Source organism: Saccopteryx bilineata, chromosome 5 (assembly GCF_036850765.1).
Source record: "Saccopteryx bilineata isolate mSacBil1 chromosome 5, mSacBil1_pri_phased_curated, whole genome shotgun sequence".
In the NCBI taxonomy this organism is placed as follows: domain Eukaryota; kingdom Metazoa; phylum Chordata; class Mammalia; order Chiroptera; family Emballonuridae; genus Saccopteryx; species Saccopteryx bilineata.
In genome coordinates, this window is record NC_089494.1 from 90,347,217 (window position 1) to 90,367,866 (window position 20,650).

Sequence of the window (20,650 nt, forward strand, 5' to 3'; positions counted from 1 at the left end):
GCCAAGGAGCCATCCCCAGCGCCCGGGCTGTCCTTGCTCCAATAGAGCCTTGGCTGCGGGAGGGGAAGAGAGAGACAGAGAGGAAAGGGGGGGGGGGTGGAGAAGCAAATGGGCACTTCTCCCATGTGCCCTGGCCGGGAATGGAACCCGGGTCCCCCGCACGCCAGGCCGACGCTCTACCACCGTTGAGCCAACCGGCCAGGGCCCCTCCTTCTCTAATGTAAGCATTTAAGGTTATGTATTTTATAAATTTGATATTCACTGCTCACAAAAATTAGGAGATCAGGGAAAATGCAGATAATCCAGTACTTTCAGCCAATTGTATAGTACATTTTCACTAATCAAATAAAAGTTGGTTTTGTATCTCACTTGCATAATCAAACAACTTTTTTGACTTGTCACTTGCTTTTCTGATGTTCTTGTTTGATAAAATAAAATCAAATGTTTCCTTTTATTATTGCTTCATATTCATTTTGAAATACCCCCTAATTTCTGTGAGCAGTATATTTCGTTTAAAAGTACAGGTATCCCCACTTTCTGAAGGTTTACAATATGCCACTTTACTTTTACAAAAGATCTACATTAGTTAGTGATGGCTTTTCTTTTCATAAAAGTGAAAATCCTCTTCAGATTTCTTTCAGTTACCAAATACATAGGTCTTTAGAAAAATCGAAGTGACAAAAATGTGAATTTACTGTAGGCAGGAACACTCTTGGCTTTACAGTATTTTAACATAGAAAAGTTTCACAGGAATGCTCAAGTTTCGGATAGTGGGAGAAATCTGAATTTCTTTTCTGGTACATGATTTAGTCAAAGGTCTTTTAAAAACAATTTCATTTCTTTTGTTTTCATTTTTCCAAAGCTGGAAACGGGGAGGCAGTCAGACAGACTCCCGCATGCACCCGACCGGGATCCACCCGGCATGCCCACCAGGGGGCGATGTTCTGCCCCTCTGGGGCGTCGCTCTGTTGCATCCAGAGCCATTCTAGCGCCTGAGGCAGAGGCCAGAGAGCCATCCCCAGCGCCCGGGCCATCGGCCATCTTTGCTCCAATGGACCCTCGGCTGCCGGAGGGGAAGAGAGAGACAGAGAAGAAGGAGAAGGGGAGGGGTGGAGAAGCAGATGGGTGCTTCTCCTGTGTGCCCTGGCTGGGAATCGAACCCGGGACTCCTGCACACCAGGCCGACGCTCTACCACTGAGCCAACCGGCCAGGGCCTTAAAAACAATTTCAAAATATATAATTACTTAAAGTTTATCTTAAAAAAAAATTTTTTCCATTAGTTACAAAATTTAATTTTAAGAATCAAGCAATGGTTATTGGTCAAACCAATTCACATTAATAGCTGTCAAGTGTGTAGGAGCTAGCTTTTAAATAAAGGTGACAAATACCATCAGATTCTTATAACACTGTTCAGGATCTAAACAAGTATGATTCTGAACACAGTTCAATACAAAAGGCTAAGAGAATGATAGTGCAATCATCAATAATCAAACCAAAGGCATAATTTTCCAAATCACTTTTAGTTAAACAGTTCTAGTTTTTTAAGTCTGAATCGACATAAAACTCAAAGCAATCTAAGGATTTTTCTACCTGAGATCAAAACAAGTTTATATTTCCTATCTAAACATAATTCTTGGCATTGAGGTAAATTTGAAGCCACATGATATATTTTGTCAGTTTCCCAAAAAAATTTAAGCCCTGTTTTAGAGAGAAATTCTCATGTTACACATACATATTTACACATTTTTTCTTCAAATACTAATGACAAATTTTTGAGGTTAACAGGCTTGAATTGGGACCATGATACTAAGAATATGAAAATAAAAACCCATTCATCTGTCCAAAGTGTTACTGTATGGTACAATATGAAATGTGATCACATAATTTGTACATATATAAATCACCAAAAGTTCAGGAATTAAGTTCACTTTAAGAAAATTAATTCTTTTCTCAAGTGGAGGTTGCAAAGTTGTGATATATAACAAAAATATTGCATATATGTCTTTTTAAAATTATTTATTTATTTATTTTAATTTATTCTGTTTACACAGATTCAAGTGTCCAACCAAGTACATCACCCTCTTTGCCAAGTTCCCCTCAACCCCCCTTTGTCCCCCTTGTCCCCACACCCTCTCCCCTTCCCTCCAGGATTTGCTTTCCTGCTCTCTATAATGCTGTGTTATGTACATATAATATCACTAATCTCTTTCCCTTCTCTGATCCCATCCTCTCATCCCCTTTCCCTCTGTCTGCTTTCCCTCTGCTCCCTTTGATCCTGCCTCTGTCTCTATGCCATGCCTCAGTTCACTTTGTTCATTGGAATGCTCAAATGAGTGAGGTCATATAGTAGTTTTCTTTCTCTGCCTGACTTATTTCACATAGCGTAATAGTTTCCAGGTCAGTCCATGTTGTCACAAAAGGTAAGATTTCCTTCTTTTTCATGGCCACATAGTATTCCATTGTGTATGTACCACTCGTCCACTGACAGACACTTGGGCTGTTTGCAGATTTTGGCTATTGTGAACAATGCTACCATAAACATGTGGGTGCATTTCTTCTTTTGAATCAGCAATTTGGTATTCTTAGGATATATACCTAAAAGTGGATGGCTAGGTCAAAAGGCAGTTCCATATCTAATTTTTTGAGGAATCTCCATACTGTTTTCCACAGTGGCTGCAGCAGTTGCATTTCCACCAGCAGTGCAGGAGGGTTCCCTTTTCTACACATCCTCGCCAGCACTTATTATGTGTTGTTTTGTTAATGAGCACTATTCTGACAGGTGTAAAGTGGTATCTCATTGCGGTTTTAATTTGCATTTCTCCAATGATTAGTGGTGAACATTTTTCCATCTGCCTATTGGTCATCTGTATGTCCTCTTTGGAGTAGTATCTATTCATTTCTTCTGCCTATTTTTTCATTGAATTGTTTATCTTCCTGGCGTTGAGTTTCACAAGTTCTTTATAAATTTTGGTTATTAACCCCATATCCGACATATTGTCGAATATGTTCTTCCATTGTATGGTTTGTCTTTTTATTTTGTTCATATTGTCTTTAGCTGTGCAAAAGCATTTTAGTTTCAGATAGTCTCATTTTTTCATCCTGTCCTTTATTTCACTTGCCCGTGGAGATAAATTAGCAAAAATATTGCTGCGAGAGATGTCGGAGAGTTTACTACCTATGTTTTCTTCCAAGATGTTTATCGTTTCACGACATACATTTAAGTCTTTTATCCATTTTGAGTTTATTTTTGTGAATGGTGTAAGTTGGTGGTCTAGTTTCATTTCTTTGCAGGTAGCTGTCCAGTTTTCCCAACACCATTTGTTAAAGAGACTGTCTTTAATTCATTCTATGCTCTTACCTACTTAGTCAAATATTAATTGTCCATAAAGGTGTGGGTTTATTTCTGGGTTCTCTGTTCTGTTCCATTGATCCATATGCCTGTTCTCATGCCAGTACCAAGCTGTTTTGAGTACAATGGCCTTGTATTGTAACTTGATATCCGAAAGTGTGATGCCACCCACTTTATTCTTCTTTTTCAAGATTGCTGAGGCTATTTGTGTTCTTTCTTGATTCCATATAACTTTTTGGAATATGTGTTCTGTATCTTTGAAGTATGTTACTGGTATTTTAATTGGAATTGCACTGAATTTATAAATTGCTTTGGGTAATATAGACATTTTAATGAGTTTTGTTCTTCCTATCCATGAACATGGTATATGCTTCCACTTGTTTGTATCTTACTCAATTTATTTTATCAATGTTTTATAATTTTCCGAGTACAAGTCTTTAACCTCCTTGGTTGAATTTACTCCTAGGTACTTTTTTTTGTTGCTGCAATAGTGAAGGGGGTTGTTTTCTTAATTTCTCCTTCAGACAGTTCATTGTTGGTGTTTAAAAAATGCCTCTGATTTCTGAATATTAATTTTATATCCTGCCACCTTGTTGAATTTATTTATTAGGTCCAGTAGTTTTTTGAGTGAGACTTTAGGGTTTTCTATGTACAGTATTATATCATCAGCAAATAATGATAGTTTTACTTCTTCTTTCCAATTTGGATGCCTTTTATTTCTTCTTGTCTGATTGCTATGGCTAGAACTTCCAGAACTATGTTGAATAAGAGTGGTGAAAGGGGGCACCCCTGCCTTGTTCCTGATCTTAAGGGGATTGCTTTTAATTTTTGCCCATTGAGTATGATGTTGGCTTTTGGTTTGTCATTGTTGGCCTTTATCATGTTGAGGTATGTTCCCTATATTCCCACTTTGCTGAGAGTTTTGATCATAAATGGGTGCTGGATTTTATCAAATGCTTTTGCTGCATCTATTGATATTATCATGTGATTTTCTCCTTTCTTTTGTTTATGTGATGAATCACATTGATTGATTTGTGAATACTGTACCAGCCTTGCCTCCCCAGAATAAATCCCACTTGATCATGATATATGATTTTCTTTATATATTGCTGGGTCTGGTTTGCTAATATTTTGTTGAGAATTTTCTTATCTAAATTCCTCAGGGATATTGGCCTATAGTTCTGTTTCTTTGTATTGTCTTTGCCTGGTTTTGGAATATGGATTATGCTCACCTCATAAAAGGAGCTTGGAAGTCTTCCCTTCTCTTGAATTTTTTTGAAATAGCTTGTGAAGGATAGGAGTTAGTTCTTCACTGAAGATTTGGTAGAATTCACCTGTGAAGCCATCAGGCCCAGGGCTTTTGTTTGTTGGGAATGTTTTCATAACTGTTTCTATTTCATTTGTTGTCATTGGTTTGTTTAGGTTTTCTGTTTCTTCCAGATTAATTTTTGAAAGATTATTTGTTTCAAGGAATTTGTCCATTTCACTTAGGTTGTCTAATTTTTTGGCATGCAGTTCTTCATACTATTTTCTTACAACTCTTTGTATTTCTGCTGTGTCAGTTGTTACTTTTCCACTCTCATTTCTAATTTTATTTATTTGAGTCCTCTCTCTTTTTTTCTTGGTGAGTCTGGTTAAAAGTTCATCAATCTTGTTTACCTTTTCAAAGAACCAGCTCTTGGTTTCTTTGATCTTCTGTGTTGTTTCTTTAGCCTCTATGTCATTTATTTCTGCTCTGATCTTTATGATTTCCTTCTTTCTACTTCCTCTGGGCTTTACTTGCTGTTATTTTTCTAGTTCTTGTTCTTGCAGGGTTAAGTTGTTTATTTGAGCTTTTTCTTGCTTCTTAAGGTATGCCTGTAGTGCTATGAACTTCCCTCTAAGGATTGCTCTTGCTGTGTACCATAAATTTTGAGTTCTTGTATGTTCGTTTTCATTTGTTTCAAGATAACTTTTGACTTCTACCTTGACCTCATTGTTAATCCATTCATTATTTAATAACATGCTAGTTTCCAAGTGTTTGAATGTTTTTCCATTTTTTTCATTGTAGTTGATTTCTAATTTCATGCCTTCGTGATCAGAGAACATACTTGATATTATTTCAATCTTCTTAGATTTATTGAGATTCATTTAGTGTGCTAACATGTGGTCTATCCTAGAGAATATACCATAAGCACTTGAAAAGAATGTATATTCTGCTACTTTAAGGTGAAAGGTTCTGAAGATATCTATTAAATCCAGTTGATCTAGTGTGTCCTTTAAGGCAGCTGTTTCTTTGTTAATTTTCTTTCTTGAGGACCTGTCCATTGATGTCAGTGGGTATTGAAATCCCCCACTATTATAATATTGTAGTTGATCTCGCCCTTTATGTCCATCAAAATGTGCTTTATATATTTAGGTGCTCCTATATTAGGCACATAGATATTTATAATGGTTATATCTTCCTGTTGGATTGCTCCCTTTATCATTATGTAGTGACCTTCTTTATCTCTTACTATATATCCTTTGTTTTAAAGTCTATTTTGTCACATATAAGTATTGCTACCCCAGCTTGTTTTCATTTCCATTTGCATGAAATATTTTATTCCATTCTTCTACTTTGTCTACATGTATCTTTCGTTTTGAGGTGGGTTTCTTGTAGACAGCATATGTATGGGTCCTGTTTTTTTTTTTATCTATTCAGCTACCCTATGTCTTTTGATTGAAGCAACTAATTATTTACATTTAAAGTTATTATTGATATCTAGTTGTTTATTGCCATTTTTTCCTTTAAATCTACATTCCTCTCTTATTAGATTATTTCCCCCCGCTTTGTTCTGTCAACAATAGGCCCCTTAGTATTTCTTGCAGCATTGGTTTGGTTGTGATGAAGTCCTTGAGTTGTTTTTTTTTTTTATGCGGGTAGCTTTTTATTTTTCCTTCAATTTTAAATGATAGCCTTGCTGGATAAAGAAGTCTTGGTTGTAGTCTCTTTTTTTGTGTTACTTTGAATATTTCTTGGCATTCCCTTCTGGCCTCAAGTGTTTCTGTTGATAAGTCAGATGTCATCCTTATTGTGGCTCCTTTGTAGGTAATTGACTGCTTTTCTCTCGCAGCTTTCATTATTCTTTCTTTATCTCTTAGCTTTTGTATTTTAATTATGATGTGTCTTGGTGTAGGTTTCTGAGTTCTTCTTTAATGGGATTCTCTGTGCTTCCTGAACTTGTGTGACTTTTTCCTTCATCAATTTAGGGAAGTTTTCAGCCATGATTTCTTCAGTCAGATTCCATATCCCTTGTTCTTTCTCTTCTCCTTCAGGAACCTCTATGATTTGAATGTTGTTTCTCTTCATGTTGTCAAAGAGCTCTCTTAGGTTTTCCTTAGACATTTTTTTTTTATTTTTCTGAAGCTGGAAACGGGGAGAGACAGTCAGACAGACTCCCGCATACGCCCGACCGGGATCCACCTGGCACGCCCACCAGGGGCGACGCTCTGCCCACCAGGGGGCAATGCTCTGCCCCTCCGGGGCGTCGCTCTGCCACGACCAGAGCCACTCTAGCGCCTGGGGCAGAGGCCAAGGAGCCATCCCCAGCGCCCGGGTCATCTTTGCTCCAATGGAGCCTTGGCTGTGGGAGGGGAAGAGAGAGACAGAGAGGAAGGAGGGGGTGGGGGTGGAGAAGCAAATGGGCGCTTCTCCTATGTGCCCTGGCCGGTAATCGAACCCGGGTCTCCTGCACGCCAGGCCAATGCTCTACCGCTGAGCCAACCGGCCAGGGCCTCCTCAGACTTTTTGATCCTCTTTTCTTTTTTTGTTCTGCTTCCATGCTTTCACGTTTTTGCCCTCTATATTGCCAATTCAATTCTCGGCTCTATTCAGCCTGATTTTAGTTCCTTGTAGAAGGGAGGCAGTCAGACAGACTCCTTATTGTACCTGACCAGGATCCACCCAGCATGCCCACCAGGGGCAATGCTCTGCCCATCTGGGCTGTTGCTTCCATGCTACCAGAGCCATGCTAGCACCTGAGGTGGAGGCCATGGAGGCACCCTCAGCGTCCAGGCCAACTTTTGCTCCAGTGGAGCCTTGGCTGTGGGACGGGAAGAGAGAAAGGAGAGAAAGAAGGGTGGAGAAACAGGTAGGCGCTTGTCCTGTGTACCCTGGCTGGGAATTGGACCTGGGACTTCCACATGCTCGGCCGACACTCTACCGTTGAGCCAACTGGTCAGGGCTGCCATTTATAACTTTTATCTATCTTATTATTTTAAACCTTTTCATGCACAGTGTCCTTGATTGTAATCGCATATATGTGTGTGTGTGTGTGTGTGTGTAAATATATATATATGTATATATATATAGTTATAGTTATACTTGTTTCAAGTATCTTATCTTTTGCTTTGTATTTGTTCCACCATTTCTATGCTTTCAAAAAATGTCTCTTCTTGACTTAAAATATTGATTAGTACATTTTTATTTGTTTGAAACTTATTTTATTTTCTCCTTTCTATTGGATTGGATATCCTACATGCCTTTTAGTGACTTCAAAAGTGGCTTGAACAGCATGTCAGTTGATTTATGCTTATAGGCTCTAGCCAGAAAATGTTAGCAGCTTCTGAGCTCTGCATATTATTCTTTTATCCTTTTTAATTTGCTCTGCCAGTTATCCTGTTTTTGCTCTTTTGGTACTTTCTAATAACCTATGTAGCCAATTCCTTCTATTAAACTGTCACTGTTAGGCCTGACCTGTGGTGGTGCAGTGGATAAAGCATCAACCTGGAAATGCTGAGGTTGCCAGTTCAAAACCCTGGGCTTGCCTGGTCAAGGCACATATGGGAGTTGATGCTTCTTGCTCCTCCCCCCCTCCCCTCTCTATAATGAATAAATAAAATCTTTAATAAACTGTCATTGTTTAAAACAATTAGAATTATTTCTGTTTACCTGTCTATATACTAATCCATCTATCTATTAAAAACTTCTTTTTCATTTCAACTATTATATTTTCCACTTTTATAAGTTTAATTTTGTCAGACTTTTAAAAAAAACATTTCAGGTTTGCTTTTATATATTTTATATCAGCTAGTTTAATATCTACAGTCCTTGGTGGTCTAAATCTTAGTTTGTCATTTCTACTAACTCTCACTCATGGTGGCTCATTTCCTTATGTGTTTGCTGGACTTTGATTATGAATTTGACATTTCAACTTCCTAACAAACCAAAGGAAAATAACGCATCTGGGGGTCTTAAGTGAGAATTATATCTTCTAGTTTCTCAATATTGCTGATGGTCTACAGTTCTCTTTCCAGATTAAGTACTGTTATTTTTATTTGCCATTAAGTTATTCCACTTGTCTTATTTACTGCTCATGCTTCATTTTCAGCCCAAGATTTTTTCTTCCATGCTTTTTGACATTTTACTTCTACCTATAGAATCCAGCAATAAAACTTTAAATTTTAGTCAGAATCTGGTTCTTTTGTATTAAGATAGCTCTTAAGAATAATCTGGTATACTACTAGAAATAGATATCTTTTAACCAGTTGTCTATTTATTCTTCCTCAGTGCTATTTAAATATTTTCAGAACAGTATTATTTTTAAATTTTTTGTGACAGAGACAGAGAGAGGGACAGGTAGGCTGGAAGAGAGATGAGAAGCATTAATACTTTGTTGCAGCACTTTAGTTGTTCACTGACTGCTATCTCCTATGTGCCTTGACCAGGGGGCTCCAGCAGAGTGAGTGACCCATTACTCAAGGCAATGGCCTTGGGATCAAGCCAGAGATTTTTTGGCTCACATCAGTGACCGACAGGTCATGTCTATGATCCCAATGCTCAAGCCAGTGACCCTGTGCTCAAACTAAGGAGCCCATGCTCAAGCTGTATGAGCCCGCATCAAGCTGTGACCTCGTGGTTTCAAACCTGGGTCATCTGCACACCAGTCCAATGCTTTATCTACTGTCACACCACTGAGTCAGGGCAGGAAAATGTCATATTTTATAATAAAATTCTACTTTTTTAAAAAAATTGATATAGTAATACAGACTTTAGCAAGAATTTATATCATTTTTCTCCCAATTATATATTTCCTTTAATTTTAGCACTTAATAATAAACTATGAATATAAATTTCTTGCTTAATTATATTGTTTTATATGATAAACTTCAATCTATCAAAATTCCTTTCACTTGGTATAATCGTAGGTAAAGTTTAAATCTCACTAATACTAAAAACAGATGAAAGCCACAAAAATTTTGTTACTTTTGATATGTCAGAGAAATGGCATGAGAGATACTCCCGATTTCTCACCTTAAAATTTCAACAAATTGAACAATTATATTGCAGTGAAGAAACCCCAGCTGGACTCACAGCCATTCCTCAAAAATACATACACCGAATAAACTGAAGGTGGGACACGTTGAAAAGAGGAAGGAAGATAAAATATTTTCACAGAGAGCTCTCTGTAAAGAAGAAAAGCTGGAGGACTGGATTTTTCTTTCTCCTTGCTGAACTGAGGGAGGGAGGCTTGTTGTGCTTGAGTTTTATTTTGAGCTAGGAGAGGCAGAGAGATTGAGGGGCAGAGGGGAAGGTGCTGAACTAAGGTGGGTGCAGTGAGCACAGGGTCACAGGACCTGGTTCCTGTGGACTTCCCATGACACGTGGTTTGCAATTGGCCAGCACTGGGCATGCACCAGCCTACAGCACTAATGTGACTGGTGCATGCTGGGCCCACAGTGCTCAGCTCATGCGGTACTTGGCACATCCTTGTGTAGCGTGCACTTAGTCCATGGAGTTCAAGTTATGTGGTGTTCAGTGCATGTGCTAGGCCGCACAGTGCTCAAGTGTGCATAGCCCACAGCCCGTACTCTAGCTTTAGCCCATGTTCTGTGAGGTGTTGGAAAAGACCAACGTGTGGCCCCTGAGCCTCCAAGATTCCATCTCTCTCCCCTCACGGTATAAAGAGTGGCAGTGGCGTGACCTGACAGCTGACTCTCTGGGGTCACTCTCTCTCCTGAGAGGTGGAGGATCTCCATGTCTGATTCCATGGTCTGTTGAGAAGTGGGAGGAGTGCCAGGAGACCTGAAACCACCATTGATAGAGCTGTAAAGTGGCAAAGCTGAAAAGTGGCAAAGCCCTAAAGCTGAAATTCATGACAGGTCCTATTCATCAGTGCAACTGCAGCCCTGCCTACATCATTATGACAGCAACATCTCAATAGAGTTCTGCCCAAGAATTTCACAGAGCCAAAACTTGTAGTACAACAACACTTATTGGGAAAAAAAGTAACTTCTCAGAATAAAATATATATATATATAAACAGTGGTACCTTGACACAGGAGTACATTAAATCACAAGCAATTTGAGAGATGAGCAGTCACTTGTGGGAATTTTTGCTTTAAGTCATGAGTGGATATTTGCATCACGAGCTTCTGCCACCCTCCAGTAGATGGCCTGCAGAACATTCTGAAAGGGAGGAAGAAATAAACTTCCATGGAAAGGTTTCTGTTGAAATGGCCTTTAAGTAAAAGCAAGGAAAGTGTGGCGAAAAAGCCAAAAGTCAGTGAAGAAAGTGATGACGATTAAGTAAAGTAAAATAAAACCTAATGGTTGAGCAATAAAGTTACATACCATTCGTAGTGTGCAAGTTAAATTCTGCAATTAAATGTAGCGGTAAGTATGTAGAGAGTAAGTTATGGTAAGCAATAGTGCATGAAATGAAAACCTGCTCTGCCAGTTTCCTCCTTATTCACCAGAATCTTCGCCTGAACTTGAAGGTAAATACATTTCATAAACCAGTTTATTTCTTTATATTCTCTCTTATTATGTATACATATATATGTATTTATTATTTATAAAGTACACTTTCTTATTTAAAAGCAAATATAACACAAAATTCATGTGGTTTTGGGGGGCTGGAACAGATTAACTGCATTGTCATTAATTTAAATGGGGAAATTCAACTTGACACACTAGCAAATTGAGTCACGAGCTTGGCCATGAAATGAATTAAACTTGTGTGTCAAGATACCACTATATTTTCTTTCTCTTTTTCCCATTTGAATTTCATTAGCTTTAATTTTTATATATTTTATTCTTATTTTTTTGAGTGTTTTATTTTTGATACTTTTTCTTTTACTTTTTCCTTCCCTTTTCTTCTTTTTTTCTTTTTCTCATATGAATTTCATTGTTATTCAAATATTTTATTTTTTATGCTTATTTTTTGTGTTGTTTTGATTTCATTTTTTTCTTCATTTTTTCCTCGGTTCTTGCTCTTTGTTTTCTGTATTTATTCTTTAATACTTATCAGTATTTTTAGAATTTTAATTTTTCACTGTATTTTTTCAGTTTCTATTTTTCATTTTTTAGTTGTTTCTTGTTAGAGTTCTTAACAATACCACTCTCAAATGCCACCACAGAAGAAGAAATCAAATATGATGGCTACATAAGGCAGAGATGTAGTTCAGAAAAATAATAAAAAATCTAGAAAAAAATTTCAATTACATGACAACTTTGGAGTTAAATGACAAAAATTTCACAATTGAAGCTCTAAAATGTACTCTAGAGATGAGAGAAAACACTGATAGACAATATAATGAGCTCAAAAAACAAATTAATAAACAAAAGGAATAATTCAACAAGTTAATTGAAATTTTACAAAAGAACCAAACAGAGATTAAGAGCTCAATACATGAACAGAAAAAGAGGTAGCAGGTTTAGTTAATAGAACAGGCCAGAGAGGCGAAAATCAGGAGAAAAGTCAGTTAGATAGTTAACTAGAGATACTATAGAGGAAAAAAAGAGATGCACAAATTTAAAAAAAAAAATGAGAAAGCTCTACAAGAATTGTCTGACTCTATCAGAAAGAACAATATAAGAATGGGTATATCAGAAGAAGAGAGGGAAAAGGAAATGGAGAGCTTATTCAAACAAATAACTGATGAAAACTTCTCAAGCCAGTGGAAAGAGAGCCTTGAATCCAAGAATCCAACAGAACAACTAGTTACCTCAACCCAAAGAGACCTACTACTCCAAGGTACATCATAATAAAATTGTCACTAGTCAATGACAAAGAAAAAATTCTCAAGGCAGTTAGGGAAAAGAAGAACCTAACATATAAAGGAAAGCCCATTGGGTTTTCATCAGACTTTTCAGCAGAAATTCTACAAGCCAGAAACACTTAAAGGGTAGACCCAAACACTTAAAGTACTGAAAGAGAGAAATAGCCAGCCACGAATACAATATTCATTAAAGATATCCTTCAAATATGAAGAAGAAATAAAAGTTTTACAGATATAGTGAAGCTGAGAAAATTTATCACCAGAAAACCCCCACTTCAGGAAATACTAAAGGAGGTTATCCATCCAGGAACAAAGAACAAAACAAAACAAAACTACAAGTAGAAGCTCCAGCAAGGTCACAATAAAAAGGAGAATCTATGACAATAATAACATAAAAAGGGAGAGGAGAAAGATAAGCAGTAGCAAAAGAGGATGAAGTGTAGAAGCACTCATAAGGGACTCTTATAAATATGAAAAATTTTCTTGTAATAACTTAAAGGTATCTACCCATGAAAAAGTCACTACTGAAACACATAGCTTAAAAAAAATAAAAACTGGGGAAAAAAGTATGGAATACCACCAAACAAAAACAACTGACAGAAAAACAAAAGAGAAGAACCAAACAAGACACAGAGCTGTCAGAAAGCAATACATAAAATGGCTATAGAAAATCCTCAAGTGTCAATAATTACCCTATGTGTAAATGGATTGAATTCACCAATAAAGAGACACAAAGTAGCAGATTGGATCAAAAAGCAAAACCTAACCATATGCTGCCTTCAAGAGACACATCTATGCTGCAAGGAAAAAAGTAGACTCAAAGTGAAAGATTGGATAATAATTCTGAAAGCAAATAATACCCAAAGAAAAGCAGGTGTAGCCATACTCATATCTGACAATGCTGACTTCAAGACAACAAAGGTAATCAGAGACAAAGATGGTCATTTCATAATGATACAGGAGACACTATCAAGAAAATATAACACTTTTTAAATATATATGCACCAAACCAAGGAGCACCAAAAATATATATATATCTACTAACTGATCTAAAAATAGAAGTAGACAAAAACACAATCATACTTGGAAATATCAACACATCATTGACAGCTTCAGACTGGTCATCCAAACAGAAAATCAATAAAGAAATATTGGCCTTAAATGACACACTAGTCCAAATGGACATAATAGACATTTGCAGGACATTTCATCCCAAAACTTCAGAGTATACAATTTTTTTCTCCAGTATACAAGGAACATTCTCAAGAATAGACCATATGTTGGGCCACAAAACTAACATCAACAAATTCAGAAAGATTGAAATTATACCAAGCATGTTCTCTGACCATAAGTCTTTATTATTAGAGTTCAACTGAAAAAAAGAAGTAAAGACACCCACAAAAATGTAAAAACTAAATAACATACTTCTAAAAAATGACTAGGTCAAAGAAGAAATAAAAGCAGAAATAAATAGATATATACAGACAGACAAAAATGACAACACGATATATCAAAATTTGTGGGATGCAGCAAAAGCAGTAATAAGAGGAAAGTTTATAAAATTAAAGGCTTATATAAAGAAAAAAAGATCTCAAGTAAACAACATCAAATTATTTTTTTTTTTGTATTTTTCTGAAGTTGGAAACGGGGGAGGCAGTCAGACAGACTCCCGCATGTGCCCGACCGGGATCCACCAGGCATGCCCTCTAGGGGGCGATGCTCTGACCATCTGCGGCGTTGCTGTGTTGCAACTGGAGCCATTCTAGTGCCTGTGGCAGAGGCTATGGAGCTATTCTCAGTGCTCGGGCCAACTTTGCTCCAATGGAGCCTTGGCTGCGGGAGGGGAAGAGAGAGACAGAGAGGAAGGAGGGGGTAGGGTTGGAGAAGCAGATGGGTGCTTCTCCTGTGTGCCCTGGCTGGGAATTGAACCCGGGACTCCTGCACGCCAGGCTGATGCTCTACCACTGAGCCAACTGGCCAGGGCCCAGCACATCTTAACACTATGAGTAGTGAGTTTTTTTCATGCTCGTTGAACCCCGGAAGTTAGTTTTTTTTTCAAAAAATTAAATTAGTTCCAGTTATAGTTTTATTAACTTAAAATCATGTTTGTTTGATAACTAATTTATGGAAACAAGAAGAATGTACATTTGCCTTTTTTTAATGTTGGCATTGTACATGTACGATCGTACTCTGGATGGTCAGGAGGCATGAGGATGTGCATCACCATTTGCACTATGCAAAGGGTTAAGGAACTAGAAGAAAAACAAAGGTAACACAAAAATCAGCAGCAGAAGAAAATAGTAAAAATTAAAGCAGAAATAAATGAAATAGAGAAAAAAAACTACAAAAAAATACAATAAAGAGCTAGTTCTTTGAAAAGATCAACAAGATTGACAAACATCTGGCTAGACTCACTAAAGAAGAAAAGAGGAAGTACTCAGATAAAGAAAATCCAAAATGAAAGAGGAGAAATTACTACAGATATCACCAATATACAAAGGATCATTGTGGAATACAGTGGTCTCTTGTTTATCTTGGGGTTAGGTTCCAGAACCCCCTATGATAGGTGAAAATCTGTGAGGTAGCAGCCTTATATTTATTTTATTATTTATATATATATTTTAAGGCTTTATAAACCCTTCCTACACTCTTATTAACCTTTCCCACAGATATTTTGCTTATTTTACTGCAAAAATAATTAAAATAATAAATATATAAAAATACCTACATATTGCAAAGTCCCACAATATAGGGAAAAACCTGCGATACAAAATTAGATACATACAAGTTAAAAATCCATAATACAATGAGACCGCAGAAAGTGAACCACAATACAGCAAGGGATGACTGTACAAAAGTTACATGCCACCAAATGCAACAGTCTAGAAGAAATGGATAAATTACTAGAACTGTACAATCTTCCTAGACTGAGTCATGAAATGGAAAACCTAAATAGACCTATAAGCAGGGAGCAATTAGAAAACACTAATGGCCCTGGCTAGTTGGCTCAGTGGTAGAGCACTGGCCTGGCATGTAGATATTCCAGGTTCAATTCCCAGTCAGGACACAGGAAAAGCACTCATATGCTTCTCCACCCTTCCCCTTTCCCTCTTCCTTTTTCCCTCCTGCAGCCATGACTCGATTGGAGTGAGTTGGCCCCAGGCACTGATGATGGCTCCGTGGCCTCTTCCTCAGGTTCTAAGAAGATGTTGGTTGCTGAGGAATGAAGCAATGCCCCAGATGGGCAAAGCATAGCCCCTTAGTGGGCTTGCCAGGTGGATCCCAGTTGGGGTGCATGCAGTAGTCTGTCTCTGCCTCCCCCACCCCTACTGAATAAAAAAAAAAGAAACAACAATCAAAAACCTCCCCCAAAATAAAAGCCCAGGAACAGATTGCTACCCTAGTGAACTCTACCAAATATACATAGAAGATTTGGTTTCTATCCTTCTCAAAGTCTTCCAAAAAATAGAAGAAGAAGCAATATTTCATAACACATTTTATGAGGCCAACATAATAACCCTGATAACAAAAGCTGGCAAGGACAATACAAAATAAGAAAACTACAGACCAATATCTCTAAAGAATACAGATGCAAAAATCTTAAACAAAATACTAGCAAATCGAATACAACAACATGTAAAAAAAATAATACAGCACAATCAAGTGGGATTCATTCCAGGAGCACAAGAACAGTTCAACATACGTAAATCAATTAACAAAATACAAAATATATATAAAAAAAGAATAAAAATCACATAATCTATTCAATAGATTAAGAGAAAGCATTTGATCAGATACAACATTCCTTTATGTTATTTTATTTTTTATTTTATTTTAGTGAGAGGAGGGGAGGTAGAGAAACAGACTCCCACATGCGCCCGAACTGGGATCCACCTGGCAAGCCCACTGGGACAGATGCTCTGCCCACCTGAGGCTGCAGTTCTTTTCTTCAGCAACCAAGCCATTTTTTTTAGCATCTGAATTGGAAGCAACAGAGCCATCCTCAGTGCGCGAGGCCAACTGATTCGAACAAACTGAGCCATGACTGAGGGAGGAAAAGAGAGTGAGAGAGAAGGTGAGGGGGAAGGGTGGAGAAGCAGATGGTCTCTTTTCTTGTGTGCCCTGATCATGAATTGAACCTGGAACATCCAAATGCCAGGCCTATGCTCTATGACTGAGCCAACTGGCCAGGACTCCCTTTATGTTTAAAATAATAAAATGGATATAAAAGAAAAGTACCTTAACATAATACAGGCCATATATGAAAAACCATCAGCTAATATCATACTAAATGGTGAAGAACTGAGAGATTTTCCTCTAAAATCAGGTGCAAGACAAGGCTGCCCACTTTCTCCATTCCTATTCAACATAGTGCTGGAAGTTTTAGCCAGAGCAATCAGATAAGAGAAAAAAATAAAAGGCATTCATACTGGAAAAAAAGAAAAGGTTTCACTTTTTTGCAGATGACTTGATCCTGTATATGGAAAATCCCAGAGACTCCACAGATAAGACTATAAGAAACAATAAACCAATACAGTAAGGCCGCAGGATACAAAATCAATATACAGAAGTGTATTACTTTCATATATGCTAACAATGAAACTTTGGAAAATAAACTCAAGAAAATAAACCCTTTTATCATTTCAACAACAAAAAAAAACATACCTAGGAATAAATTTAACAAAGAATGTAAAGAATATATATACTGAAAATTATAAAGATTTTTAACAGATATATATTGAAAAAGACAAAATGAAAAGAAAAAATATTCCACATTCATGGATAGGAAGAATCAACATAGTTAAAGTGGCCATATTACCAAAGCAATATACAAATATATATAATGCAATTCCCATCAAAATTCCAATGTAATTTTTTAAAGAAATAGAAAAAAAAATCACCAGGTTTGTATGAAACCATAAAAAACCCCTAGTAGCCTAAGCAATCCTTAGAAAAATGAACGAAGCCAGAGGTATTACAAAGCTGACTTCAAATTATACTACAGAGCCATGATAAGTAAAACAGCATGGTATTGGCAGTAAAACAGACATACAGACCAATGGAACAAAATTGAAAGCCCAGAAATAAAACCACATATGTATGGATAAATCATCTTGGACAAAGGAGAAAAAAGCACACAATGGAGAGAAGAAATCCTCTTCAATAAATGGTGCTGGGAAAATTGGAAAACCATGTGCAAAAGAATGAAACTTGCCTATAGTTTGTCCCTCTGCAAAAAAGTTAATTCAAAATGGACCAAAGACCTAAATATAAGATCTGAAAAAATAAATTACATAGAAGAAAACATAGGTACTAAACTCATGGATCTTGGCAGTAGAGAATATTTTATCCCAAAGGGAAGGGAAGTAAAGGCAAAGATAAATAAATGAGATTATATCAAACTAAAAGGCTTCTGCTCAGCAAAAGAAACTGACAACAAAACAAGCAGACAGCCAACTAAATGGGAGATATTTGCAAACAACAGCGATGATAAGGGGTTAATATCCCAAATATATAAAGAACTCACAAAGCTCAGCAACAAACAAGAAAGCTATCCAAGTAATACTGTAAATGAAGAGGACCTGAACAGACACTTCTTCCAAGAAGACATACAAATGGTCAACAGATATATGAAAAAATACTCATTTTCACTAGTTACTTGAGAAATGCAAATCAAAACTACAATGAGATACCACCTCACACCTGTTAGATGAGCTATTATCAACAAGACAGGTAATAACAAGTGTTGAAGAACCTGTGGAGAAAAAGCAACCCTCATTTACTGCTGGTGGGAATGTAAATTAGAAAAATTATTATGGAATAAAGTTGGTGATTTCTCAAAAACTTAAGAATAGAATTACCATATGACTCAGCAATCTCTATACACCCCCAAAAGTTGAAAACATTTGTATGCAAAGACACATAAATGCAACCCCATGTCATCACAGCATTGTTCACAGTGGCCAAAACATGAAAACAACCAAAGTGCCCCTTGACAGAGGATTGGATAAAGAAGATGTGGTACATATATACAATGGAATACTAGTCAGCCATAAGAAACGATGACATAGTATCATTTACAACAACATGGATGGACCCTGAGAACATTATACTGAGTGAAATAAGTAAATTAGAAAAAGCTAAAAACAGTATGATTGCACACATAGGTGGGACACAAAACTGAGATTCATGGACATAGATAAGAGTGCAGTGGTTCCCAGGGGGAGGGGGATAGAGGTGAGAGAGTGAAGGGGTGGTTGGGGGAAGGGTGTAAAGAGGAACAAATATAAGGTAATAAAAAATTATTTGACTTTGGGTGATGGGTATACAACATAATTGACTGGTCAAATGATGTGGAGATGTTTAACTGAAATCTATGTACCTTTTTTGATCAATGTTACCCTGTTAAATTTAATTTTCTAAATTAAAAAAAAAACATGCACACACAAAATTTTTTTGTTACTTTTCAAATAGGCCAATGGATAGTTAATACCTGTATGATTGTAATTAGCTAATTACACATTTGTAGTTAAGTATTTTTCCCGTGTATTAATAAAATAAACATAAGCTATACCAAATTAAATACATTTAGAACTAGAATAATGGACAGTATGAGGATACTTTAAGATAAAGCTATCCAAAATAAATAGAAAGTTAATTGGTTAGAATTAGTGAGTTATTTCAAGAAAAAATAAGATAAATATATATATTCTCAATAATAGAAAAATTTTAAATATTTCTGGTAAGGAGAAACCATTCTTTCTAACACAGCTGATGAGCTACTTATGACATAGTAAGAAATAATGAACTACCTTGATAAAAAGCAGAATTATTTATTCTACCTAAAAGACAAAAAAAAAAACTTTATCATGCTCTCATACTTGCAAAGCTATAACTTATTAAGCAGTAAAAGAGAAGCTTACAGTAAGTAAATTATATGTTACTGCAATTTTGAAAAAGCATGCTTCTATACTCTGAAAACAAGTTGGAAATTTTAGAGGTTAATTTCAAAAAGCAGTAATATGATTCAGGTCAACTTTGAAATTTATCAGGAAACCAAAGTTCATTAAACGGACTTTTTACTATTTTATCTCTGTTTAGAATAGTTAAGAATTAACACATAAAATCATTTTACTCACATAAACCATAATTTTTTTTTTTTGTATTTTTCTGAAGTTGGAAACGGGAGGCAGTCAGACAGACTCCCGTATGCGCCCGACTGGGATCCACCCGGCATGCCCACCAGGGGGCAATGCTCTGCCCATCTGGGGCGTCGCTCTGGTGCAACCAGAGCCACTGTAGTGCCTGAGGCAGAAGCCACAGAGCCATCCTCAGCACCCGGGCCATCTTTGCTCCAATGGAGCCTCGCTGCGGGAGGGGAAGAGAGAGACAGAGAGGAAGGAGAGGGGGAGGGATGGAGAAGCAGATGGGCGCTTCTCCTGTGTGTCCTGGCCGGGAATCGAAACCAGGACTCCTGCATGCCAGGCCGATGCTCTACCACTGACCCAACTGGCCAAGGCCAAACCTTAATTTTTTAAGGACTGAATATATATATACTTGCACACACACATATAAATTAATGAGTACTGCAGAATTCATTAAAAGAAAAAAGCAAACAGGAAGATGGCAGCGGAGTAGGCAAATGCACAGACGCCCAGCTCTCACCACCAAACTGGAATACAAATCAATTTAGGAAAAATCAGTGTGAAAAACCAGCGTGAAAAACCAACTCTGGACTACAAGAACAGCTCTCAAAAACCAAGGAGCAAAGAAGCCACAACAAACCTGGTAGGGAGTGCGTGAATCTCCCCTGCTTACAGGAATGGAGTGGGGGGATGAGTCTGAGAGCCCAGAGGGGATCTCATTCCAGGGAAAAGAGCAAAAAATACTGCTCACAGCTACTTTCCTGGCAACCAAGGAGCAAGGTGTGTTGAAAAGACCAGCTTATCTCCTAAGTGGAAAGGAGAGAGAGAGGGACAGACTGTGAGGGGTTAAGGAATGCAGGAAACAACCTAAAAAAGCTGACTCATCTGTGCTGGAGGCGGCCATAGCTGAGGGAGGGACTAATCCTTCCACAAAACAGTACTGAATTGCTTCCAGATCAGAGATCTCCAGACATCTCTCCAGCTCCAATCAGCGCAACAGACACAGCTGAAAACAAGAAGTGGGGAGGAGGGGCAGTAACTCAGGTCTTCATGGAGTTCTGAGATACACCTTCCCCTACTGAAGCTGAGAAAACACCCTGCCCCCAGAGAGATTAGTTGGTGGAAGAAGCC

General features: G+C 37.4%; 1 protein-coding gene across 13 annotated transcripts in view; it reads right to left on the reverse strand.

The window, feature by feature from the left end:
- The window catches only part of MBD5 (methyl-CpG binding domain protein 5), a 521,200-nt gene that overhangs the window by 132,708 nt on the left and 367,842 nt on the right, over positions 1-20,650 (reverse strand). Inside the window, exon 7 of one of the 13 annotated variants that reach the window (XM_066232965.1) lies at positions 10,643-10,779. The exons of the other annotated variants lie outside the window; for them this stretch is intronic. The gene's annotated coding sequence lies outside the window, so the exon portion shown is untranslated. The remainder of the gene's footprint in view (positions 1-10,642; positions 10,780-20,650) is intronic. 13 annotated transcript variants of the gene reach the window in all.